This window comes from Triticum dicoccoides, chromosome 5B, assembly GCF_002162155.2.
Source record: "Triticum dicoccoides isolate Atlit2015 ecotype Zavitan chromosome 5B, WEW_v2.0, whole genome shotgun sequence".
Taxonomy (NCBI): domain Eukaryota; kingdom Viridiplantae; phylum Streptophyta; class Magnoliopsida; order Poales; family Poaceae; genus Triticum; species Triticum dicoccoides.
In genome coordinates, this window is record NC_041389.1 from 85633452 (window position 1) to 85641101 (window position 7650).

Below are 7650 nucleotides of genomic sequence, written 5' to 3' on the forward strand. Positions count from 1 at the left end.
ATTACTATGCATCACCATGATAGATCTTGCGTGTGCGTAGGAATTTTTTTGAAATTACTGCATTCCCCAATAGCCTAGGCGTCCTCAGCCTTCCGCAGACCCCCCCCCTCCCCCCCCCAAGAGAGTGCCGTCTATCGAGGAATCCCTCCACAGCCAGGTACCCACCACATCCCTATCGCCACTATCCATGGCGGACACCATGCTCGGTGTACGAGGATGAGTTGTTGTGCAATGTGTGGTTGGTCGCTTCTGAGGACTTTGTAGGCATGAACAAGGGCGTGACCTTTTGGCAAAGCTTGCATGCTTTGTTTTGTAAGCGAAAGAACTTCCCATCTTACAACATGCATGTCATCCACACACACAAATGGTACACCATCTATAACTCCATCATGAAGTTTTACAATGTGATTCACCAAGTGGAGATCGGCTCGTCAACCATCTAAGTATTGCTTCCTGCTACTCTACATGTTGGTTAATTCATTCATTCACTCAATGTTGATGTACACATTGTATAGCATGCATGCACTGCCATGACGTACTACAGGCCATACACGCACATACATTATTGGACGAAGCTCAAGGAGCAATTTGTGTGAGATGACATGTGTCGGTTCTGACTCTAGTATCGTTGAATTTGAAATAGATGATTTCAAAAACTTGCTAAATATTCGGTTATCTCATTGAATTTGAATTGTTGTTGTACTATAGATATTTGCATGGATGAACTGTGCTATTTTCTATAACTACTTTGAGTGTTCGGGCTTGGTTTAGTAAAACGGACAAAATACCGTCTGTATTATGTTATGTCACAACTATGCTTCAATTCCGTCATGTTTGATAAAATTCATCCAATTTGTTGAAATGCGATTTGAAATGTATGCAGGCATGGTTGGATGGTCGGCTCCCGTATCACTGTTCGCAGACTGATCTCCACCGTTTTGTGGATGAATACGATGTCTGATTTGAGGATTAGCATTGGAGGTGATCTTAGTTGATCTTTTTAACAAGAGATTGAACCACATGCTTGTACTTGTGTGTACATTTTATCTTACCTCTCACCGAAACAAAATGATAGACCATGTAGATGATAATGAAATGTCTCGGGCAACTTCATTAAAATCTTTAGGCCTCCCTTGGTTCATAGGATAAGAATTTTTTTATTGAGTCGAAGCAAATATTTTTTCCTTTAAAATGTGAAAGATTGATTCTTACCCTATATAGAAATAGGAATCCATTCCCATAAATCAAAAGGGTTCAAAGTATTTTTTTAATAAAATTCCTATCCTTTAAAATTTATATAAAATTCCTACAAATCAAAGCAGCTAAAAAAAGGGTGCACACACTTGTACGTGTTACGTAAAATGGACTTTTTCAGACCAGAAAAAAATGTTTGCATATTGTTTCACGCACACCAAAGACAAACCAATCATGTAAGTGTTCAAACTCTCCTAATTGGTCCAAATGACCACGCGCCTTGCCTTTAGAGAAGAGAGAGAGAGAGCGTTTGGCCCCTTATTATTTAGTCAAATGGAGTAATTAGTGTAGTGTCATATACGCTCTTATATTCTGGATGAGAGGGTTATTAATACTTTATATTTATGTTTTATTTTACAATTGAAAGGGTATTTTTGATGATTTTCCGTGGCCGAACAAAGTTATTAGCTTGCATCTTTATCCAAAGCATGGAATTTTTTTTGAGTTGTTTCAATTTCAAAGCATAAATTGAAATTGTCAAACTACGTCTTTGTATATTCAACTAAAGAAACTACGTCTTGCACTTAAAAAATGAAGCTACTAGTAAATCTCATCAAACCACGGTAATTTGCACAAGCCAATGGGGCGATTCAAACGGACGGCGATTTCGTCCGCTTTTTGTTCATTTTGGTCGGCCGTCCGCATGGTGTCCGCCCTGTTTTAGATATGGGTCATCAACGCGCCCAACACGCCGATCCATATGTGCCGGCGTGTCCGGCTGGCCGACCTATTTTGCATTGATGAATTTGCATTTAAGCATATAGTCGAATAATATAGTTTGAACCGAATAAAATAGCATAGTTTTACAAGCCGAATAAAAATAAAAATGTCTCACATAGTTTTACAAACGAAAAATAAGATACATTTATTGGTTGCCAGCATGCGGCCACATATGCTCAACCAAATCATTTTGCAATTGCATATGAGTTCCCCAATCACGCATGTCATGATTAAATTGGGTGAACTGTTCAAACGTTGCCGCTCCTTCATGCTCAGGCACAATATTCTCACCCTGAAACTGAAACCCTTGATCGTACATACATTCCGGGCGCTCGTCTTCTACGATCATATTATGCATGATTACACAAGCAACCATCATCTCCCACAATTTCTGCGTGCTGCAGGTATTAGCAGGATACCGAACGATGCTCCATCGAGATTGCAAAACACCAAAGGCACGCTTGACATCCTTCCTTGCACTCTCTTGCTCTTGGGCAAATCTTTTTCTCTTCTCTCCAACAGGGTTGGGTATTGTCTTGACAATAATGGTCCACTGAGGATAGATACCGTCACCCAGGTACTATCCTTTGTCGTAGTTGTGGCCGTTGACAGTAAAATTCACCGGTGGGTTGTTGCCTTCAGCAAGCCTAGCAAACACCGGCGAGCGGTGAAGCACGTTGATATTATTGTGTGATCTGACCATGCCAAAGAAAGAGTGCCAGATCCAGAGATCTTGAGACGCCACGGCCTCTAGTATGACAGTTCGAGCCCTAGCATGGCCCTTATACTGCCCTTGCCAAGCAGAAGGGCAATTTTTTCACTCCCAATGCATGCAGTCTATGCTGAAAGGACCACAATGTCGCCTAGAGGGGGGTGAATAGGCGTTTTAAAATCTTTTACGGATTTGGCTATATCCTAATGCGGAAATAAACTAAGCGGATACTTTTCAAGCACAAATCCTAAATATACTAGGCTCACTAAGTGCACCATCAACTTAGCATAAACAAGATAAGAACAACAAGATATGAGTAAGCACAAGTAAGTCACACAAACTTACTCAGTGTATATCACAAGGTATGGAAATGAATAATACACACAACCACAAGTAAGCAATACATGCTTACACAAATTGTATCACAATATATGGAATTGAATGATACAAGCAAACTCAAGTAAGTTACACAAACTTACTTGAGCAATATCATAATATATGGAAGTTTATAACACAAGTTAGCAATTCACACTAATCACAATGTATATCAATAATAGCAAGTATGAATTGCGAAATATGAAGTGTAGGCCTAAATAATCTCTACAAGGAAATGGCCAACACAATATAATCAACCACCACCATATAATGAGGACAACAAGATATAGTGAATGCACGGTCAAATGACCAAGGTAAACCACAAGTAAGGAGTTAGGGTTAGGGATAACCAAAGTCAAGGAGACGAGGATGTATCCCGATGTTCACTTCCTTGGAGGGAAGCTAGTCACCGTTAGAGAGGTGGATGTTACCACGAAGGCACACCAACGCCACGAAGGCTCACCTTATTCTCCTTGAGATATCACCACGAAGGCGATTCTCAACCACTAGTGGTAGACCTTGAGGCGGCCTCCAAACCTTCACAAACTTTCCGGCGGACAAATCACAAGTTGATTCCTCACCGGAGCACTCCTACCGCCTAGGAGTCTCCAACCTCCAAGAGTAACAAGAACAAAGGGGAAATGCTCAAGACTTGCTCAAATCACGAATTCCTTTGATCAAGAGAAGGAGAGGGAGTGGATCTTCACTTGAGTGGAATCTCTCTCAAGAACTCTCACAAATCTCTCAGGGATCTAAGATTTTAGGTAGGAGAAAGGAGAGGGAGCTTTTCTTCAAGTGTGGGTCAAGATAGTTGTGTTGCTCGACCCCTACACGAAGTAGTGAAGGGGTATTTATAGTGTGGCCCTAAAAGGCCATTGGGGCAGAATTTTGCTCAGGAAAGTGTCGGACATCCGGTGGATTACCGGACGTCCGGTGGCAAAATAGGCACCGGACGTCCGGTGGCAAAATAGGCACCGGACGTCCGGTGGAACACCGGACGTCCGACGGCTGTAGCACGCCATCAGACGAATGTATCAGGATATTTGCGAAACAGCTTTGACGGACGTCCGACATTTTCCGGACGTCTTCCGTCCGTTTGGTTCTGGATTGGCGCACCGGATTTCCGGACGTTACCGGACGTCCGGCCAAAATAACATCAGGAACCCCAAAACTAAAACATGCATAACTTTCACATCCGGACTCCGATTTTGATGATCTTGGGCTCGTTTTGAAGCTATGGAAAAGCTCCAAGTCCTCAGATAGAGAACCACCCAAGTAAACCAAAATGGAGGGTTCAAATTATGAAAAGGTTAGATCATATATTTTGGGAAACTATTTGGCTTTGGCTTTTCTTTGGTATATAGGATATGAGTGGAATTGTGTATAGAAGATGTTGACTTGAGCAAATCCATCACAAACCCCTTTGATCCCCTCTTAATAGTGCGGGATCCCTATAACTCAAGAATCATAAAAAATAGCTACACTACATAGCTATCAAGAATCCATTCTTGAGTGTATATGTTTCTTTGGTGGTCATCACTCCACAACACTAACGTCAAAGGAACTAATACCTTTGACACAAGCCGTTCACTTGAGCTTGATATTGATGTTTCTTCTTGGCTCAAGATGAAGGCAAGACATTGGTAAAGTCTTCATGTCTCTCCCCCATACACAATGTGGGGACGCTTTGCTTTGTATTCATCTTCACTTGTCCATCATGTGATCATCCACAAGCTTCAAGCATGTAATCCTACGGGATGGTTATCTTGAACTTGCCCTTGTCAACCATGATCATCAACACTTGATGTCATCCTCTCATAGACATTTGAAATCTCTTTCTCGATGCGGGCCCATGAGAATCACCTAACCCTCAAAAACATAGACAACACATAGTATGGGTTAGTACACAGAGTGTAATTGATAATTTCTTATCATACCACAAGATCCTATGTGGTGCATCATTTGCGCTCGTGTGTTGACCATTTAGAGTTCGATCTTTGAGCTTCATCTTGGTCAACCTATATCTCTACTCCATGTTTAATCTTGACATCTTGAAGGGTATATTGAATTCTTCACTTGAATAGCTTGCTCGAATACTTGATCAATCATGACTCAACACATGAGTCCATTATGATCATATCTTTGAGCCACTCCTAGAGTTCATCATTCAAATCATCCTTTTAAGATCTTGATCCATTATGTCTCAAACCATAGCTCTAAGCATGGCAACCCTTAAGATACTCCAACGAACTTCATTTTGATCATCTCAATGTAATTGTTGCTTCAAAGGAGTTGTCTTCCATTATTCTTCAATCACATTCCAATGGGACTAACCTTCAAACGTATATCTTAATGCAAACATTAGTCCATAAGGATTGTCATTAATTACCAAAACCACACATGGGGACAACATGTACTTTCAAACTCCCCCATTTTGGTAATTGATGACAATCTCAACAAGAGGGTTCATATAATGAATTTTTAAACAAGCACGCAATTTTTTTCGAGGATAAATTGTATACTTGCGGTGATTTTGATAGCATCAATTATCACAAAGAATCTTGATGATATCAAAACCGGTTGTACTAAAATCAAAACACTACACAAGCATTTGATGTTAGTAAGACCACAATATATAGAGTAAGCTCCCCCACAATATATGCATGTGTGAATGAACTTTGAATTTCATTGCATATATTGGTTGATATAAACTAGTTGGAGATTTCTCTATATATTCATTCATGCAACAAGCATATATAACTAGGGTGAATAGCATGAATGACAACAAGAACTTCAAAAGATATTTATTTTAAACCCTCTAAACTTCTCCCCCATTGGCAACAAATGCCAAAATGGAAGACAAAACATCTAGAAGACCAATATAGTATGAGTTCCTTCTTCATGTGTGCATATCACAAGATGTGAGTGAATGCAAATGCACATATTCAATAATGAACAATTTGAGGAGCTCAGAATCTATAAAATGCAACTAGCTATGAAGATATGAAAACAAGCATAAGACATGTGAGGAAAACATTCAAAACACATGAGTGCGCAAGATTATATGCCAAACATACAAGCACTCACATCACAACCTCTTACCGAAGCCACCATAAGAATAAAAGAAAACGAACAAAGTGGCCCGCAAGGAATAAATTATATCAAGGAAAGATATGAACTTCCTCATGTATAAAAATTTCTGAGTGGCCAATCATAATCATGATATGTATCCGCAAAGAAACTTTGCAAACACAAAATAGATGCATTTGATAAGAACATGATATACAGAAGTGAATCCATTATTATACAACTGAAATCTAGTGATAATAGCAAGGCACATGGCACAAAGCACATGGCACAAATTGATCTCATTTGCATAACACAAAGTGAAGCAAGCAACCAAATGATCCAATGAGCCAAAAGGATAAAAGAATATTATGATTTGGGCAAATGAGTGTTCTAAGGAAAATAGAGAAGCTCCCCATGATTTGTGCACTATTTAGAATTTTTGTATTTGGATACAAGTGCACAAAATAGGATCATCAATCCCCCAAAATCAATAGGAACACAACACAATTTCAAGCAGGCATAGATAGGAAAGGAAGCCTAGCATTTGCAACAAAGATATGGTTGAGCACCATGTAAATGAGATACAAGATGCAAGACATGTCCTTCCCACACACATGAAGTTAAGAAGGTCACACACACATCAAGCAAATGGGTTCACACGCTCACTAATAGAAAACTAAAAAATCAAAGCTTGTGACAACCCATGATGAAGATAGGAAATAATAGGCTTGTCAAGACAAGCATGAGGACACCAATCTTCACCAAACATGAGTGCACTAAGATGCAAAGAGGTAAGACATGCACTCATTCAACAAATGCTTCCATGGAGCCACCAAAAGGATATAAAAAGTGAATGAAATGGTGGACATGAAAGAATAGGGATATCATCTAGAGATGTAACTTCTCTCACGTGTATAAGATACTAGGTAGATGATATCCACAAAGAAGGATGTACACATAAAATAGTTACAAAATGAAGGAATAAGATATCCAAACGGGAGTCATAAAATATACCAATGAGATCTTTGCTTGAAAGCATAGCACAGGGCTTAATATAATCTTATTGTATATTAATGAACTCCAAACACACAAACCATCAAAGACATCACAACTAGCAAAGAGAGATCATTGTTGGGATGCTTTGAGAAAGGAAACAAGAATCACAGGAATGGGTCAAGAAATTCATGCCATGATGCAACCTACACAAGGTTGACCCCATTTCTCTCTCTCTCTATATATATATGCATGACGTAAATACTTGTTACCGAGATAGCATTGGTATGAAGTCGTAGATCAATAAAATGTCCAATCTTGGCTCTAATTTCCTCATAGTGCCACCACCTTCATGAATAAGCCAAGCACCCAATGCTTCTCAAATGTACCTAAAACATTTTAAGTACAATATGGTCCCCAAACTTATTGGGTCCGAAGTAGTTAGCATAACTACAACACATAGGGTAAAACCACTTAAATATGTGCCTATTGATGTGAATTTGAATTTCATGCACATCATAGCTATT